This window comes from Saccostrea cucullata, unplaced genomic scaffold (assembly GCF_032062105.1).
Source record: "Saccostrea cucullata isolate Sc308-1 unplaced genomic scaffold, CSIRO_AGI_Scuc_v1 ctg44, whole genome shotgun sequence".
Lineage (NCBI taxonomy): Eukaryota > Metazoa > Mollusca > Bivalvia > Ostreida > Ostreidae > Saccostrea > Saccostrea cuccullata.
The window spans coordinates 180,001-201,034 of NW_026938421.1; the positions used below are offsets into that span (position 1 = coordinate 180,001).

At 32.5% G+C, this 21,034-nt stretch overlaps 1 protein-coding gene across 1 annotated transcript in view; it reads left to right on the forward strand.

Annotated features, from left to right (window-relative positions):
* The window catches only part of LOC134250184 (zinc finger and SCAN domain-containing protein 2-like), a 58,501-nt gene that overhangs the window by 8,207 nt on the left and 29,260 nt on the right, over nucleotides 1-21,034 (forward strand). Inside the window, exon 3 of the mRNA XM_062732535.1 lies at nucleotides 13,014-13,092. The gene's annotated coding sequence lies outside the window, so the exon portion shown is untranslated. The remainder of the gene's footprint in view (nucleotides 1-13,013; nucleotides 13,093-21,034) is intronic.

Sequence of the window (21,034 nt, forward strand, 5' to 3'; positions counted from 1 at the left end):
TTAGTATATCTGCGATGGACACTTTTTTTGGCTTTAATTTACTGCACTCTATATTTATCTAACTGTGAAAATAAAGCAGGAAATGCACCTCTTTTAGTCCTATCTATTGGTTATCATTGCTTGAAGTGAATTATCCAAAGAAAAAGGAAAAAATCTGTTGTGTGATCCATGGCCATAGCGAAGGAAGGAAAAAGATGGATTCTTCTGTAATATACTCCAAATAAGCTACAATAACTGTAAATCACTTTTTATTCACAAACAAGACAGTGTTCTTTACGAAAATTCCATTCTTCCTGTATATTAGTATTTCGTAGGATTATAAGGCCAGATGAAATTAATCTTTAGATTCTCATCCCCACCCCTCTCAAAGTGTCCTGCCCCAGTGTTTTTTATTTTGATTTTTGGGTGTTGATAAAAGTATTTTCATGTATTTTTATGAAGCAACAAGAATTTGGGCAAAAGTTTAAGAGTTATCTCCCATCTGTACTAAAAGTCGCGTGTCCCTATTTATACAAAAGAGCCATGTGAAGAATGGAAAAAAATCTGTAATAAAAGCAGTTTAAATATTTAAGGAAAAGATAATTTGTCATTATGGAGAAGGCAGAGAAGAAAAATATAGCACAAACACATCTAGATACCATCACTGGCATGGGCAAGTTTTGGTAGATTTTAACTAATTAAAAATAGACGAGGAAAATGACACCTGGTCAAGTTTTAAGGATCCCCAGCTGTGTGTGATTTTGCTTTGAAAAAAAAAAACATCATGGCTGACTTAAATTTAGAGAATGCTAAAGAAATGTTAAATCTTAAAACTGTTCAGGCCTAGGTTTTTCAGTAGAATATTTTATTAGAATATTTTATAGATTTTACAAATATGACATTTAAATGTCGAACATGTCAGGTCTCAAGAACGATTAAATTTTTCAGGAAGATGGAAATCTATTATATTTTACAGAAAACAGAGGGATTTGTTGGTAAAACTGAAAGGTATTTGCCATTTTGGGGAAAGGCCAATGAGAAGTCTTGCATACACAATTTATTGGTATCCCCATCTCATTTTGTTTGGCGTGTGCCACCCGTATATAATTTAACACATTATAAAAAATTTAAAAAAATCCGCCCGCCTGCCCCAATTTTTTAGCAAATTAGGATGAGAATCTAAAGATTAGTTTTATCTGGCCCAATATATAGTGCAATAACCAAAATTCATGAAAATTTTGACTCTCTGTTAAAGAGTTTATAACTATTTCACGATAATAAGGTGTCACAAAAATTAAGTCACCTACAGTACAATGCAGTATTCCCCTCTACTGCAGCTTTTATTTTAAATTCAAGTAAAGAAGAGGCCTATTGACCAAATTACTCACCTGACTACTTTGGTTGGAGAAAAAGCAGAAACCAATACAGTATTGAAAATAAAGTTTAAATGTATCAGTTGCCCTATCCTACCCTGGTAAGTGCAGGGTAGGGGTCTTGATCTGAATTAACTTTGAATGTACACTACTTGGAGGTGCTTTCATATTTATATGACTAAGCAAGGCTTTAAAAGTTCCCTATAGATTTCTCTTTTATAAATTAATTTTCAATGTTTTCTGTAAGTTGGTAAAACCCCAATATCAAAGGGTCAAAATTAATGGTATGCAGGAAAGCCTTTTCATAAGAAATAAACCAAACACAAACTGTTAAAACTTTAAGGCGAAGGTTAATGTTTTCAAAAGTAGGTAAAAGTCTAAGGTCAAGATAAAAAGGTCAAATTTGTTGGTTTCCAAAAGTAGGTCTTATTACATGGAATATATACCTGTAAAATTTGGAAGTCTGTTCAAAACTTAAGGAAAGGTAAAAGTTTTTTAAAAGTGGGACAAACTCTATAAGGTCAAGGTCATAAATATTAACATGCATGGTAAGGCCTTTACAGTCACAATGAAATCATGTGCCCAAGCCCCAGCACCAACTGTTCAAAAGTTATTTCCAAAGTTAGTTGTTTGGTTTTTTTTTGTTTTTTTTTTGCAAAAAAATGGGTCATACACCAAGGTCACAGTCAAGAGGTAAAATATTCTGGTACCCAATGGAAGGTCTTGTCACACGGAATACACATGTGAAATGACTGATTGTCATGTAGCTTCTACCAATAAAATGTTATGGGTATGGTGAAAGCTTTTGTGGACAAACAGACAGACAGATGGACAGGGCAAAGACTATATACCCTGAGTCTTCAATTACCGGGCATAAAAAAGTAATTAACATAAATGTTTATTTTCTTTTCAGTATACAATACTAGCATTATAATTGATATGTCTTGCACAGAGTACCATTCATTCTTTCAAATTTTTTTTTTTTTCATTTTGAGTACTATACTTACCTCCCTTTAGCTGCAATAATGTAGCCCTCTCCGATTCTTTATACCCCCCTCAAATGAAGTTTGGGGGGGAATATAGGAATCACCTTGTCCGTGTGTCTAGCTGTCCGTCTGTCTGTGCAATCGTGTCCGGTCCATATTTTTCTTACGGAGGAACATTATAATCTACTACTCCACACAAAGATTGCCCATGACCTAAGGGTGTGTCACAACCTTGACCCAAGGTCATTTGAGGAAGTTCAAGGTCACTGGAAGAAAAAATTCATAATTCATGTCCGGTCCATATCTTTCTTATGGATAAACCTGGTAGGTTCTAATTTCACACAAAGTATTTTGTCCCGTTTGGACAATTCTAGCTTTATCTGATATTTTCTGGAAAGGGCTACAATTCCACAGGATCTCCATAATGGTGCAAAAATATTTTTTAAATACGGGCGACTGCAGGCAGAATAAATTGTTTTTACATTCAACTTACTTCTAATAAGACGAAATTTTTTATTCACTATCGACATCATAGCCCGTTAAACGCGAAAACCTTGTAAAATAAATCTGTGTGCCTTACTCAGCAGCCATGACAGTTCACTCGTGACGTACTGAGACTTGCACTTGAAATTTAGAATAAATCTATAAAGCAAATGTTGATGTTTATAAATAATTGTGATGAATAGTAACACTAAACATCAATAAATAAAATCATTCCATGTGTTATTTTTTAGTAAACAGCGATATTTAGGCTTAAAATAAGGTAATTCCAAAGAAATCCGCTCACTATAGATCCTTAATCTCATTGGCTGTCCCAAACAAAATAAAATCTGTCAAGGTCAGTAAACATGGCGGATAAATTTAAGTTGTGATGTTGACATACACGAAAAATACGAATATATGGATTGTTCTGTATATTTTTGGATCGATTTATGTTTGGGATAACTACATTTTGGAAGTCCAGGTAAGACATTTTAATAAAATAGCCATTTACTGACAATTTGAGCAGAAATCCGTGCGGGAGTGAATCGCTGCCGCAAAATATTGCACCATTACGGAGATCCTAAGGAGTTGTAGCCCTCTCTCCCCCCCCCCCCCCCCCCCCCCCCCCAAAAAAAAAAAGGGGAGAGGACTACATTATTGCAGCTAACCTCCCTAAGACTTAAATGTTCAGTACAAAGATAATTCAGCATGGTCGAAATAAATAAGTAAATTGATATTAATAACATATGTAGTATTTTTTAAAAGTTCTTTCTAAAAAATAAAGCTAACCCGCCTTTCCTCACTGAAAAAAATCATTTTTTAGGAAATATTTTTTTAAAAGATTGACTGGATAAGCAATTTGTATGAGAGATAATCATTCTAAATACTAGATTAGAATTAAATCCTTAACAAGTAAGGCAGGGTGTTCAGGTGTTGATATTTGGTCCAGACATTTCCAGTGTAGTCTATTATAAAAAAAAAAAGTATGCCTTACCACCTGTCAATCATTAAAAAAACAATAGCTTCTGATTTGATTGACAGATCAGCTACCTGTACTACCTGATAATCTGAGTTTTGATGACAATTGCCTTGTCGTACGCCAAACTCTTTCATGTACCCGCCTTGTATACAGGTGGGTTTGAAAACTTCAATATGTTTGAATTTTATTTCAAAAAATAATTAATAGATTATAATATTAAAACATTGACATCATAAAATATTTCTTTTCAATCTTCACTGCTGTTTGTTACTTGTAAGTGTTATATTGTCCACGGTACCTGTAGAAAAAAGACCGTCCACAGAAACCGGCTGTATTTGCCGTAATTAGAAGTCCAACGATTAAAGTTATTTTTAAAGAAATGGGATATAAGAAATATTCAGCACTAATTAACGGCATAGTTTATAAATGATGTTTTATTTTGTACAATGGCTACAATCTGCACGATGTAGTACAGAAATTTATGTTAGAATTAATGCTCGAATTTCCTCTAACGCCTGTCTATATTCGTAATAAAAAGGTGAAGATAATTAATAGTGATTGATTCTAAAAAGAAATCTTTCTAACAATAAAATTTTGTTAACACATGAACAATCGAAAATATTGAATATTTAGGACATCATTGTTGGCCAGAAAAAAAAAGAAAAAAAATTCCGATCGCGATAAATGTTCACATGCACGACGGATAAATGGATTAATTATTTTAATATTTCAGTATTCAGACTTTTTTAATCATGATGATTTTTTTAATTGAAGATTTAAAAAGAATATTATTGCTTTGTAGTTTTTACTCGTGATTTTTTCTTTAATCTTATTATGAAAACATTTTATAAAACAATATATCTTAGTATTTTTTTTCTTCAAAACATCACAATGAATGCGTTTAGTTTACAAATAAATTTCATATAAAAATAATTATTTTACGTAGTTACACTCAAAACGAAACAGAAAACACGTAATGTTGACCCTGATTACCAAACACAGACTTCCTGTGTACTGCTACGTGTATATAGATTTTTGACATCTTGAGTATTGGGGGTCTCCAGGTAAATAACATCACTGTTACTGGGACCACTCCCCCTCCTCGGGTAACCGTACGGTAAAAAAATTGGGTCTTTAAGGTAAATTAGAATGCTCTTGCTCATCAGTTTGTTTACTGACATTTTAGCTCACCTAGACAAAAATTATCCATGTTTGTCAGGAACTCCCAGGCTAGGTTTGAGGAGTCTATTCCCTTAAGCGGGACTAAACATGCATGGATGATGCATTTAGGGATGCAAACTTAGGGTCCTGCTTCATTATGCAGCCTCTGACCTAAGACATTTGATCTATATTAAACAGGGTATTCAATGTTTTGGAGCAGGTTAATTCACTTGTAACTTTAGGCCCTACCTGTTATTATTAATTCCATAATAATTGAGGTCTTCTGGAGCTTTTGATTTTACTCTGGTTGAATGATTGATTAGAAAAAAAATATACCAATGAAATTGAAATGACAAACCCTTAGACATGTATTTTTCTCGTTGCTATTGTTTTAGCTGTTGGGTCAGTCTGGAAAAGAGTTCTACATAGTGCTAAACAAAATTTTAGGTATGCTTGCTGCTCCGCCTTGACGTCCAGATCCATTGTGTCATCATTATTAGATTTTCTTTACCTCGCTTTATTTTTTAGCTCAACTCGACGAAGTCGAGATGATCTTATTCTATATCCCTGGTGTCGGTGTCAGCGTCTCAGGTTAAAGTTTTTGGAGCAAGTCTATTCCCAAGTAACTATAAGCCCCTACCTGGACCAAACTTGCATCAATGATGCATCTAGGGGTGGACACTATCAGACTTAATTGCTTCGGATGCTGAATCTGACCTACATTTTCCAGTTGAGTGCCCGAATTAAAGTTTTTGGAGCAGGTACATTTTCAAGTAACTATAAGCCTTACCTGGACAAAACTTGCATGAATGAAGCATCTAGGGTAGGGGGTGGACACTACCAGACCTGCTTCGGATGCTGGATTTGGCCTAAATTTAAAGTCAGAGTAACCAGTGTTATGTTTTTGGAGTAGCTCTTTAATGTTATGGCCTGTTATGATTTAACTTGCATGAATGATGGATCTAAGGATGGAAAATTGAGACTAATGCTTTGGATGCTGGATCTGCTCTACATTTTTCAAATGAGTGACCAGGTTAACTTTTTGGGAACAGGTCAATCCCCAATGAACTTTAAATCAAGTTAAACAGAACATGCATGACTATTATTTTTCAGGATAAATACCAACTATTAAGAAAAAAATATAATGTGAGATTTGCATTACTTAAACCGATATCGAGGTGAGCTTCGTAATCTTTGATTACCTATGTTTTTATAATCTCTGTATTTCTGATCAAAATTCTTACAAGCTTGCACAACATGAAATCAAAATAAACTGAAAATTATATACATAAATTTTATGTCACAAAACTCTGGCCAAGTTCCTGGTAAAACTTAAAAGCGGTCATAGTACTAAAAACTCGTGATTCTCTGGTTACCAGTAAGGCCCGGGGGCCTCTTATAGTTTAAGATTTTATCAAATTTAATACAGTGGGGCCTTGATGGAGGAGGGTCTAAGTTTTACACAAAAAAAAAATTATTATTAATCTATTGAATGACAGTACAGTGCATGTTTTACTGTACAGTGAACCATTCTAATTAACACATAGTGATCTAGATTTTATTTCAGTTTTGCCCTGGGGCAAAGGTGTGGTGTAAATTGAGGATATGAAAGTTTAATGTAAAATGGAATAAATAAATTTACACAAAAAAAAATTATTATTAATCTATTGAATGACAGTACAGTGCATGTTTTACTGTACAGTGAACCATTCTAATTAACACATAGTGATCTAGATTTTATTTCAGTTTTGCCCTGGGGCAAAGGTGTGGTGTAAATTGAGGATATGAAAGTTTAATGTAAAATGGAATAAATAAGAAATATGCTTTTATTTTTTCCTTAAGAATAGCAGGATCAATTTTGTTGTCTGAAATATATTCAAATATTTGAAATGATAGATTTTTTTTCTCTTTTTCAGTGCATATTACATGTATACTAATTCTGCGATGCAAAGTTTATTGAACTTCAGATTTGCATATATGACAAATATTTGAAAGGCAGAAAAATTATAATTTCTAATATGAACAATGGGAGAAAAACACTTTCAAAAATAAGGAAAATACCTCTGGGATCTAAAATGAGGTGAACTAGCTGTGGTTACAATGGTAATGGAAAAATCTTTATTATTTAGTGGAAAATGTTGAGAATGCCAGATAAAAATATTACTTCCATCAACATTCTATGTCAATGTCTCAGGCTGCTTATCGATAAAGTCTTTTAAATTCAGCAATGTTTCTTTTATATTTCGTGTTCAAATTGAAATCAAAGGTAAGCAGTTTTATTTGTATTCTGATTATAAAATATACTACTACTAATGGTGAGATGGGAAGGACTTCCTAGAGAGAAATGTCTATAATGAAACATGGAGATAAAAACCAATATTCTAGCTCCAGAGCCCATTAAGCAATACTTAATAGGAGCAGAGCAAATACGGACATCCAAAACATCAGAGGGGGAATCAGGTGCCATGGAGGAGTGAGCATCCCCTGCCGGCTGTTCACACCCGCCATGTGCTCCTTGTCATGATCAGGAAATAACAGAAAAATTCGTCGACAATTCAGTGTGTCAATAATGGCCTAACAAGTAGTATGAAAATTGTCAGTCAGCATTTGACTCAATGATAAAGTGTAATTGCTGATAAGGTCATTGTATTGACCATAAAACATATAAATGATGACTTTAAACAAGACCGCTAGATATAATGGATCTAACCTATCAAAATTTTGAATTTCAACTGCTTTTCCTCATCCTAAAAAGCGGATATTGCAGCAGCTGTGCACAAGCATTTTATACTCTCGCAAAAGAGTTGAAGGGGATACAAGTACCATGCAATTTTGTGTGGGTGGGTAAGTTTGTCCTTTTGTGCATAACAAAAGTGACATAAATTGCATCAATGTTGAGTGCTACCATGATTTATAGACTTGCTCATTTGAAAGGGGATGCACCAATTTGCAGTGCCCATGTTAAAATGAGGGTAATAAAAAATTCAAATATTATTTATATTTCTTTAGAATTTGCCAGAGCAAATTTCACCTGCTCCTCAAATACTTTAAATTTTCAATCTAGTCAATTTGTATACAAAATTAATTCAAAGGACTTGTGTACAAATTTAAACCTAATTCCAAAGAAATGATAGCAGACATTTTCATTAACTGACTCTACTAATTGCTTCATTAGTTTAATGTTGAAATGGGTTTTTCCTATACTTCATATAACTGTCATTCAAATTACTGCATCATTTGAAAAATAAAACTTTGCAGCTGTATTTAAAATTTTAAATAGTATTTTAAATAATATAATTTGGTGTCATTTCAACAAACCCAAACCCAGCTTTGTGAAACCGTAACATTTCTATCATTTCTTTTTTCTACATTAATATAAAAGGGCCATGGTTGAAGGTCAGTAATTATTTCACCATTAGTTTTTATTAAGTATGGTCTGATATGATGAAAGTTAAAGTTGATGGCATCATTTTTTCCATTTTTTGCCATAGAATGATTTTGATTGGGGATCAATTTCCATAAATGCAGAGAATGAACCCTAATTATGACAATATCTTCAACCACAGGCATTCTATTTCATAGTCACCTTATGCAAATAGGTCTCTATAAAATTTCATTTAATTTGATGTTATGCATGCATGACGGGCCTTTGCTGCAATAGTGTTCCTTGAGAGAAAAAAAAATGATCGTAAAAAATGTCCAATCGAGAGGTCACAGACAGGATAGCAACTCGTGGGTAAAAAAAAAAAAGGCAGGGAAAAGGAAATGAAGGATAGCCGATTTCTTTAGGATGCATTAAAGACTGTTTAGAAATCTCCCGTAACATTACATTGAGATCTGCATCAAAATGAGTAGACTTTCTATGGCGCTGCAATAAATTAGGGGAGGATTTCCCATGTATGCAGCTTATTGTTGGGTCTTCCTTGACTCCGTATGCCAATTAGGATTAAGCAGAACTTTCTCACAGCATCCTGCTGAAAGCCTGCGAGTTGCATTGTGAATCTGAAGCATAAATTTCCACCGGGTACTCGGGTAACGTTTGGTAATCATTGGGTCAAGTGATGAATTGTCGTTTAATTTCGTGTCACGACCCCTCATATAGAAAAAAGCATAGGGCTTGCACTGAGTGATGAAACATGACCACTGGACTAGAAAATTTACGAAGGCCAAGAGTCGCACAATTCAATTGTTACAGGGATGTCACTTACCTATGAACATGCAACACTGAACTTTATATGCCCTTTTGCTGCAATTTCCCATATTCTTGAATGAGTTTTTTAACCCGTTTTTTGAATTTTAATTTTTATATGTAAGGTGTACTCGACTCAAATTGCCTGCAGACATTTGAATTCTACAAAACCCTGAGAAATTTTCTCAGGTGAAAAAAAAAGCCTCTGTCCAGATGGGACCTGTGATTATGTAGAATTACAGGTGTTTTAAGTCATATATTGAACGCTTTAAGAAATGTTCAAAGCAATGTTCCGTGCAATTAGAGTGCAGGTAAAAACATTTGTAAAGGAGATGACCAGACATAACAAGAAAAGAGGCCCTGTCACTTTGATGAAGCGATGGGAACCGAATTTTAATGTTAAAAAGTTAAACTGTTAGATGAACCTGAAAGAAAAAGGGGATGACCTAAAAAGTATGCAATTTGTTTGTAATATCTAAAGACCATGCAAAAAAATATTTTTGAAGGAAAAAACATTTAATCCAGCTACAAACTTATGTAGAAGAAAGAATATTCATAAATTTTTTATTTTATTTTCATTATTAATTATTTCAGCATTAAATCATGCTTATACACCAGTGCCAGAGACAATGAATTTTGATTCTAAATGTAATTCATTGAATCATATTAAAAATTTTTCAGTGATTCAAAAAAATTGGAATAAAAATCACTTGCTCTTACTGGGAATTGAATATCAGTGTTTGCTATAACTGTGTTTTACTGTAATCTTTTTGATTAAAACATACACATTGTAAAATATTGAATATTTTGAAGTAAGATTTTTTTATGCAAAAGCATACACAAATTTTGAATTAAATGCTCTAAAAATCTTAGTTAAATCTTAGTTAATTAAAACAACCATAAAGTATTGCACTGCTTTTCAACCAACAAATATCCATGTATTAGCATGTATATAAATTAGTGGGTGAGTGAGAAACAAAAAAAAATTGATTACCCCTAAAATAAGTTAATGCATTTCTGCCATGCCAAGTTTTTTTTTCTCTATTTTTTGCATCCGTGAATAGAATGGATAAGAAATTATGAAATTTAAAAGCAAATTCAAATTGAAATAAACAAATACTTATCTTTGAAATTATGCAATTTACTCTTGTGTGATTGGCATCTCTCCTTATTTTAAATTGTGAACTATTTTGTATATTTCAATAATTTAGCATTTGATTTAGTTACAATAAAAGGAGAATTCTCAAATGATGAGGAAAATTTCAGAATAAATCTTAAAATATTGTGTTTTTTCCCATTAAAATGGTCAGTTTGTTTTTCCCAGATAGAAAGATATGTTTTTGAATTTAGTTTAGTCACTAAACAAAGAAAAAAATTGGAATGGCCTTACAGTATATATATTGTGAAGCTATGCAGTTTCCAAGACAGGTTCAAGGATTTGAGAGTGAAATTGAAGAAACTGTGTAAGTGGAATTTCTATCAAAATATAGATTTAGCTATTTGTCCTGAAAAATGGTTTATAATTTCAACAAGAAGTTATTTTGGCAATTGTTTGAAAATAAGAAAAAAAATTGCAACCTTCAATGTGGTAGGAATTATTAAAGACATCTCAATACCCATGCTATATCTGCAAAAATGTAATTGTAGCGAAGTTCAAATTGCTATTTATATGTCACATCTTCTATTGAAAATGACTTTTTATGTGGATTTTAAAAACAGACAATAAGAAATATTTTTTTCTTAACTTTGGAAAAATGTTTTCATTGGAGTAAAATTTAATTAAATGAAACCAAAAAAAAATATTGCCTCAGTGCTGTCAATTATTGAACTTACATTGTACTATTCCATGATATATGTACCATAAAAAGTTTATAGAAAACAAAAGTATCATATTTAAGCTTAAAGTCAACCAGGGGAGGGGAGTACTTAAATCAGTTCAAGTTACATAAAACAATTGCAATGCATATAAAAAGAAATCTGACAGTGATATTCAAAACTTTTTAATGATATGACAAAAACCTTACGTCTGTATGAAATCGGGAGAGCTGACTGGCTAGGAGGACGAGGGAAAGCCAAAAAGAGCAGATGTTTTCGTGGACAGGTCACGGAGAGGAGAGAACTTTTGACCTTGTGTAATCAGTTACTCAATGCAAAAATTTTTTGTTCCTTCCACTCATCATTTGCATTTTCATAATATCGGCAAATCGAGCACTTGAAACCCGAGAGTAGTAAGAAAGAGGATTTGGCAAGGGTTCCGATGGGTCGAGAAAAAAGAGTATTGTGCGCGGAGGTGGACAATGGGTTTGAAGTATTGTGCAATCAGTAGTAATTGCCCTTCATTTTTTGGCCTTTCTATCCTCTCTGTCTATGATTCCCTTCATTTGAGTTGTGAAACCCCTTTAGATAAGTGCAGGTTAGGAATGGACAGAGACTAGTAGTTTATACAGTGTTTAAAAGGACAGGTAAGATAATGGTATTTGTAAGATGCAAAGAATTGAATTTGGTAAATCTTGCATTGACCATTAATAAGGGAAAAAAAACTTCTAAAGGGTTGTCCAAAATTTTGTACATAAAGGGAGCACGGCCCAGTGTAGGAATGATTAAAATGTCATTTTTTGGTTTGAATATGTATTCCAGCAAAATGGAGACTTGACCAACAGATGTAATTCTAGATTTTCTTAGGGGTATACACTGAGCTGTACACCTGTATTAAACCTAAGGTATGCTTGACATACCTGGCGTTTGACTCAACAACTGTTTGTGGATTTTGATAGTCATCTAAAAATGACCCTTGGAACTAAATGTCCATTGATTAAATCTTGAAGACAGAAGGGGCTAGTACATTGTACAAACATTTTTGCAAGGCCACTGATGAAAGTTTACCTATGTCAAGTTGACCAAAAAATGAGATTGTGATTTACAATGAATATATTCTGAGTTGATAAATCTACTTCTGATGTATGAGAGTTTAGATATGTCATTTTCACCTTCAAGTTGGTGGCTCCCAAATTAAATGCAGTTAATCACTTGCAAATATAGATTAAAATTTTCAATTTTTAAAATTAAAAATTTTCAACTTTGTTTTTTTAGGTTGGTGTAAGATAATTATAGTTTCTAAAAATAAGAAATAGAACTGGAAGAAAAAAAATTATTCATTTATCAACGTTTACAGAAATTTTAAAATTTTCAAATAGATTCATTTTTAATACATTAAATTTATAATTTTAATTTTGAATTTGAAAAGTTTGTAAAGCAAGTGTTTGATATGAATATAATATTTACTTTGAAACAAAATGTTAAAGAAAAATAAAAAGAACCCCAAACCAATTAAGTCTAAATAATTTTGGAGACATTGAGGGGCTGGCACCTGTAAATTGACCTACATCTATGTCTTGGTGGTCAGGCTGGACAACAGAAAATTGTAGATAAAAATTTCTGGTGACCCTCGATAAATAACTGCAGGCTATACATGTGAACCAGTGCAGCCGATTACTATCTCTAGGCAGCGGTACATTCTCTCAAGACCCCAAAGGCGACAGAGAGATCAAAAGTGGGACATTGGCGTGGATCAAAGTTTAAAAATAAAAGATCCAATTGAAAAATAATTATTTAAATCTCTAATTAAAAGAGATGATTGCAGAAGAATACTTTGAAAATGATATATAAAATTTAGTTTTTTTTTTGTTTTTGTTTTTTGATAAAAATATTTTAAAAATCTTTTTAAAAATTTTTGAAGGGGTTTCTCAGAAATCTCCAAAATTTAAAATGTAATAAAAAAAAAAGTAACAATCTTTAAATTTTACTTATACAAATGTACTTAAAACCTTTTAGTCTAATTAAATTGACTTTATTCAACTTTTCAGGTATTCTATGCTGTTTTGTCAAGGCCAGTAGTGACAGACAAGCAGAATCTGGTCATCTGCAGAAGGTGACATTTAAAAGGTAGGTTATCTGATGTACAAAATCTTGTACAATGGAAATGTAATTAGAATTTTGCCTGCTGGGTAGGACCATAATTCATCTCTTAACTGATATAGCCAGGCTGGACCAATCTAAAAATTGCATAAGTGTTTTCTTTTGATTGACCGCTGGTACCAGTATGCGCTGGGCCGCAACGCACCTATGGCCCTCTGGGTAGTGATGCAATTTCTTTGCTTTTGTTTGGTCACTATTTAAGTGCCCTAGATGAAAAATGGTCAGAGAGGAGAAATAAACAAGCAATTGAAAAATAAGGCCGCGCCTGCAAAGTACAGTCTTTCAAATCCAAATAAAATGGGTTTCTGCGCCAGTAGTTTTCAATAGGGAGAACACCCCTCTGGCTCTTTGCTTGTCATCATCTAATTGTGGGGTATAAGTGTACAGGTTGTGCAGGCAAGGACAGAGATTTCTGTGGTGACTTTTTAATGGCACCGGGAAACTCCTATTAATAAGATAATAGATTATTCTGAAATGGGAGGATTGCTACCAATCATTTGCCACCCACCTTTAAGAAAATTATCGTTAAAAAATAATGGTAAATAATGGTATTTTATAAGAAACATTTTTAAAATTATATCTAAGTGAAAAAAAGTGACATTTAAACTTGTTTTACATATTTAAACATCAAAGTACATAGTCAATAAAAATTTTTATAACATTAATTAAGTTTTTACTTAAAATATTTTTGAATTACTAGACAGACATGTAATAATTCCAAAATGTTCTTATTTTTATTTAATTTGCAACGTTACCCGTGATATGTATTTATTAAAAAAACAAACAAACATGATTTTATTCAGTAGGGAACCCATTTATATACTTATCTTAACTAAGAACTTATTTGTTTTTTTTTTTATGGATGAATATGCAATTCATTATTTTGATGTGAAAGATTGAGCAGATAAAATGAAATTTTAAAAAGAATATTTTGTTATTTTAATCAAATTATGTGAACATTTTATGGAGAATATCGTGTTATAAAACAGGTAGATATAACCAGGCTTAAATACAATTATTTTTTTCTCAACCATGATGACATAAGTTAAACATCAACAAAATGATTTTGAAACCCAGTATTGTAAAACTCATTCAGTGCTCACATTCACATAGTAAATATACTGATGTAGTGAAGTTTTTTTGTGATCTCTGACAAAAGTATTTGAATTCCTTGTAAAATCGTACAATTTTTAAACAAACTGTACGTGATATATATACAATTTATGGGTATAAAGCAATTTGTTTAGTCCAATAGAGTTTTTAGATAATTAAAATTACATCCCTTAGAATAAAATTTTAATATCTCAAATTGTAATGTATTGAATTGATTTTTTTAAAAAAATCATATTAGAAATTTAATTCAACAGAAAACCTCCAACTGTTCAAAAGTTATGGTCAAGATTAAAGTTTGGTATTTTTGGGGTAAAAGTGGGGCAAACTTTATTGTTCTCTGAGGTGGGCTTGTTTATACTGGACAAACAGATAAATACCTGTACATATTCAGCACTCTTATTTGACGGAAAACATGCATATTTATTAAGAATAAAGTAAAGGTCTCCAGTGGTAACAGAGTTTTACCATTATAGGAGACCGCATTAGATTGTCTCCATCCATAAAACAAGATCTGTTTGTGAAACACTGATGTCCCCATATGGCAGCTTGTGTCGAAGATTGAAGTTTCTCAAATGCAATTCAAGGTCAAGGTCAAAAAGTTTAAATTAAATTATTGCTATGAAGAGGAAGGTCTATTTGCAAGGAAAACACTGTGAAATATTAAAGCCCTTAGTACTATCTTTTCAAAAGTTACAGACAAGGTTAAAAAGGTTAAAAAATTTGCGAAATGTTGACGTGAAATGAGGCTGTTGAAGTCCTTGGAACATCATCTTATCAGTGAGTAGTCTGCCTAGAAATTAAGTTGCAAGGAAAAAAGGCCTTTGATATTGGGTTCAAAGGTTAAGGTTAAAAACAGTGATAGGAGTAGCAATGTATATGACACCAATCAAGGTCAAAACCAATTTTATCATTGCTCTAGAGAGTGAAGAAATGGAGTCTGCTGCTTTCTAGTTTTTGCAGTGGTTTGTCTGTTGAGACACTTCAGGTTTCATGGTGGTTATAAAAAGGCAGATGAAAAAACATTGTCAAGGTGAAATCCAGAGAAAAGTATTGATTATAATTATTTACAACACCACAGAAATTCAGTAGTTGAGAAATTATTGTCCTAACAGATGCTCTGCTTCCTCAGTCTTTAATTAGACATGTTTGTGCAAAATTGCATTTGATTCAATCTAAAACAATTTAATCTTACAAGGAATCAATACACAATACAATAAAAAAAAGTATTGTTTATCATGAAGTTTTTAGAAAGAAATGCCAGTAAAATAAGATTTCTTTTATATAACTTCTTGTTTCAGTTTCTTTGAAAGTGTGCATTATTTGTATCACATTCTGGCATCACTCCAGACCTGTACAGTGTAATGATTCAAGTTGTCATTTTATATTTCAACATATAATGCTTCCATTGAATCTCTTTGGGAGAAAAACATCACAGTTTTTAATTAAAATCGTCATGCAATTTCCAAGAAGAAAAATCTTCAGCTAGTTTTTTTTCTTCTTCATGCAAATTCATAGCCCCAATGTTGACAAGCGTTGTTGTTGAGCTTTGCTTGGCATTGGCTGCATGTTCTAATCAATGCAGTGTCCATGAGAATGTAGATAAATTCCAGCATCTGTTGCAGACCCTTATTGATTTTTCCCTGCCTTCCTCCTGCACTTTTCCTTACTAGCACAAGCTTTTCAATTTGACTGCATTGATTTCTGCAGTTTTGTGACACAGGCTTGGGGCTGTATAGGCTTTCTAGGACTTCTTGCTGATTGCCAGGGATAGGCAAGATCACATGAGCAAGCTCTCCATGTTCACAGAAATAATGATTTAAAGTTCATGATCATTGCTTCAAAGTTTGTTTCAATTCCATTTTTTTAATCATTGCTGTCAAGGGTAAGATATGGATTTGATTTTGTAGAGAGAGTTATGGGTAACTTGGTATGTTGACATTATTACAATCATGTTTTGTTTATGAGATAATGAGTAGATCTGTGGAAAATCACGGCTACTTATGGTATAATCTAAATGATTAAAAAAGGGGTATTTTCTATTTTGGTCATGCACCATTTTTTGTTTTGTTGTTGTTGTTGTTTTTGCATTATAAATTTCATTGGGAAATACATTTTTACCATGCCTTAACTCAAGTTCATTGAAGATTTGGGATATTAAAATTTTTGCCCTGCATGTCTGTCTGTTTGTCTGCAAAAACTTTGATATTTTAACCCCCTTCACCGCAGTCATGCATTTTAATGCATATACCATTTCCTATTTCTAACTCAAAATCGTGCATATACTGTTTCCCCGCAATCACTCACTTTCACGCACTTTAAAAATTAAGTTCATTTAATCTTTAATTTATTGCTGAATTCCTCTTATTTTACACTTGCTTAAATCTCATAAAATAAGAAGTTATTTTCTTATGAAAGTATTACATCATAATATTATTTACGCTAAATTTAAGAGAAACATGTACCATGGTATGAAGTGCTTGTGGAGAAATGGTAACGTCGTATTTCTATGACGTGGTCATTAAGCGTATGTTGCATAACATTTCAGTAAGTTGTAAAGAGTTAAGATTGGTTTTTAGCTATAGCTTTCTTATTTCACTGGTGTATTCCTCGTAACAAGAACTTTTTCTAGCTCCTTTGATCTCTTATTATGGTCCTTCATGTCTTACCCTTTCTTGCAAAAAAAAAAAAAATCACAAACTTTGGCGATGACTTGAAAAAATTGGTTCTAAGACTTTCATGCTTCACAAGTGTATTCATTGTGACAAGACCTTTCCATTTTTGACCTTGACTATTACAGTAGCGTTAAACCAGCTTTTAAAACTTGACCGTAACGTTTGAACAGTTGTTTTTGCATAACCATCATTAAAAACATGATTAAAACTGAAGACTAATCATTAAAAAAAGTCATACTAGCATCATATTTCAAGCAAAGTGAAGAAAAAAAATTTCATAGTTATTAAGACTGTGATAAATGATGTCTCTATGTTGATTAAATACAAAAAAACAAGCTTGAAGAATTTCTTAGTTGATGCAAGCTATTAATGAACAAGTTGATGAAACAAAATCTTCATATTCTGTTTTTTATAAGAATATTTTTATTTCTACTCCTTTTATCATGCAAATTATTTATAGATATTTAATTAAAGTAATGAGTCTTTGAAGAAAACGTTCTTTGGGTCTAAAATCCTGATAGATGATCATATCCATGCAGGTATGGTGCCTGGAGAAAGGATGGGCCACAAAAATGAGTTAGTCATTGGAATACATAGGAAATATCCTTCATGGCCAAAAAAACCCTTTTTGAAAGCATATATCTTCGATTTTTATGGTTTTCTGCCTCCCTGTCTGTCCCTGGGGCCTGAGAAATGAGGCCACCAATAATATTAAGGTAATGTTCAAAAATATTCTTTACATCTGGATATCAGGGTTCAAAATTTACTATATACATCTCGCAAAATGCAAGTTTGAATACCCAAATTTTGAGTTAAAAATGTTGTAACTTGCAACAATTTGTGAGTGGACCTTTTCATTATAAATTTAACCCCAACAAATATCTGTTTCAACCCAGTTTTAGTCTCTCTCTCTTTAGTTAATGTTAATTAATTGTCCATGTTTAAATGAACAAGCATGTGCCATGTCCCTTGATCATGTAGAATATTATGATTTCTTAATTTTCAAATTTTGAGTTGTCTTTTGAAATTGCGAGTTCATTATTTTGCTACCGTATTTGCAGTTTGGGAGTTGTAAGTTTAGGGAGTTTCTACCCCTGCAGGCAGTCAAACCACTGGCATAATAAGTATTGAGTCTTTACCAACATGAAATTTCTGGCCCAGGAGGCATGGTATCAAAACCCTCTCTGCTCCTAGGTGGCAAGCAGACAAACTAAGTTCCATGTACATGGTTATTATAAGCAAGGGTACCTCCACCTAAATTGTGAAATTCGTAGTCCTCAGGTCAGAAGTGCTGGTGGTAGGGTAGGTCTATTTTGATCATATAGACTAAGTATATAAAAAAATGTATTTATTATTTGAAAATCTTGTTCTTTACTCCTTGGCATTTAGCAGACAAATGAAGTGCAATTGTTATGATAGGGTACCTCTTCCAAAATTGTGAAATGTATCTCACCTGGGTCAGGAGTTGCTTTTGTCTGCTGAGGAAGGGGGCGCAATTGGTCAAATAGTAAATATGTATTAATTCTTTGAATGTACCTCTTCTTTGCACCGACATCTAGCAGGCAAATGATGAACATAAAGTATTTTATGAGAAACTGCTACTACCTAAGTCATGAATGCTGGGGCTCACACCTAATAATGCAATGACATATAGTCAATGGCATTTGATTGTGCTAAATGAACATGGGAAATTGCCATGATGCATGACAATTCAGAGGGGGCCAAATGGCTGATGGTCAAGTTTGGAGTAGATCGCCTCCTAAAAAGGATTTATTCCTCTGTACTACAAACTGCTTTTGTATGGAATTGTGATGAAATATTTACAAAAAGTTCGACTTGATGTGCAATTATGATGTCTCTTGATCGACATGTTTCAGACTAGTTCAGCAGTCCATGGTCTTTGACCAAAGAGAATTTAAAATTCTTATCTCCACCTTCCCTTATCTCCCCTTGAAGTTCTCTTCCACTTCTTTGGATTAATTTATTCGTATTCGTTATGTTCTTTTGTTATAAATGCTCATCCTGGTATTTTTTTTGTCCAAGCAGATTTATTGAAAATTGGTCAGTGGTCAAGTTCCTCTGGATTGCAATGACTGTGGACCAAGTCTGAGTTTTTTTTGTCAATTGACCCATTTTTGCTAGAGTTATAGCCTTACCTTAAAGAAAATTATTGTTCATTTTAGCTTCCTTTCTTCTTTTGGCAATGATTGAAAATGAATAAACAATTGTGTAGGTATATATGTGGCAGAGACATCTGTTGGAAGAAGACTAAAGCATTTACCAAAATAACTGTTTGTAGTTATTAATCTTTATATTACATATTGAATCTACGGTTAGGTTAAATTGAGAGTGTGTGGTGGCAAATAATTTTTTTTTCAGGTGTTCACTCATTTGCATGAATGATGTGCACATAATCTAAGACCACAAGGGAACGTTGTTGGTTGTTTCTCTAACATAAATAAAATTGTCACAGAATTATTCAGTAGAAATATTTTTCCTAAAGAATGATTATGAATGATGGATTAGTGAAGTTCTCTACAACATGACATATTTATAATCAGAAGGGTTTGAACATGAAGGAGGAATTACAAATTCAATTCAGGTGTGGAAATTTGCATAAAACTTGCAACAGTTTTATAAGTTGAAACAAAAAATGATAATGAGAAGGGCTCCATTGTCGTGACTCACCATTAGTTAATCGAGACATCATAAGCGTAAAATAAGAGTCTTGATGTATATTAATATTTTATTCATGAACTCAGATGTGCAGCCAGGTAATTTTTAGACCTTTTAGTTGATCTTTTTGCGTATTTCATTATGGTTTTAGCGTTTTCAGGTAAGCTGTTGTTTTTAACTCTGTACACTGATTTCCCTGTTTTACACCAATTCAAAGCTATAACAATTTTCAAACACAGTAAAATAAATGTTTCTTTTAATTGATTTTAATTCTATTTTTTTCTCCATTTTTCGTGATATCAGCATGAATATATTTAGAGAGAGAGACACCAAATATTCTTAAAATATAAAATATAGTAACATCCCTGGTAGTTGAATTTTAAAAGGTTTTTGTAAAGCTTTAGATACATTGAATCTGCACAATTGTAATGCAGATAGGAAAGATATTGCTTTATTTGAGTGATAAAATATTCCTGGTTAATTAAGTTAAAGATCATCTAGATGAATTATTTGAAGAATTAACTGTTAAAAATAATTTTTAACAATTTTAGAATTTGAGTTGATGGAGACCCCCCCCCCCCAAAAAAAAGGGATTAACATGATGCTAGTGCTTGTGCACTAATTATATATGACCTTGTCTGAAATTTAGAAAATATCCTGAGGTTATGTGTGTATAATTACTGCATGATTTTACGTTTTTTAATGCAGGAAAAGTTGATTTGTATTCAATGATGAATAGGTCATCATAGGAATTCACAATTCTACAATGGGCCTGTTGAGAACTTTGTTTTGATCGAGGGAAAATGAATCGTCATAAATGATGGGGTTATTAATAGGATAAAATCTTTTTGAAGAAAGCCAACGAATACAATTTTTTTTTCTTTAATATTTTTTTTCTCTGAGTTGATGAAAATCTGCAAGGATGAATTATTTTTCTTTAAATGCATTTTCCACATTTAAGTTTTTATGAAATTCATATAACAAATATGAAGTCATTGAACATTCTTGCATTAAACTTTTAAACTTTTGAACTTGGCTGTACAAAGTGAATCGACAGCATGTTGCAACACTGATAAGCAAGTTTGTGAGTGGAGTCCAGGTGCAAGTGTTGTTTAAAATGAACAGGTAAACACTGAGGGTCAAATTTTGATAAGAACTACCTCTCACGTTGTCATAGTAATTTACCTATTTTAAAAAGACGTTCAATATTACAAGTGTTTGGGCTTGATGCACCGGGGAGAGGAATTCAATAGCTTGTCCTTCTGTTAAGACCTGGGTAAACTTTTTTTTTCACCTTGTCAAAAGTAGCAAGTTAATTTAAGTGAATTTATTTATAGAGAGGGAATTTTTTCATTATTTGTTCCCTATAAATTTGAGAAACATGAAATGTAAGGTTTCTTCTTTTTACAAATATGAAGGAATTAGAAAGTCATTTTCAGTGTTCTAAG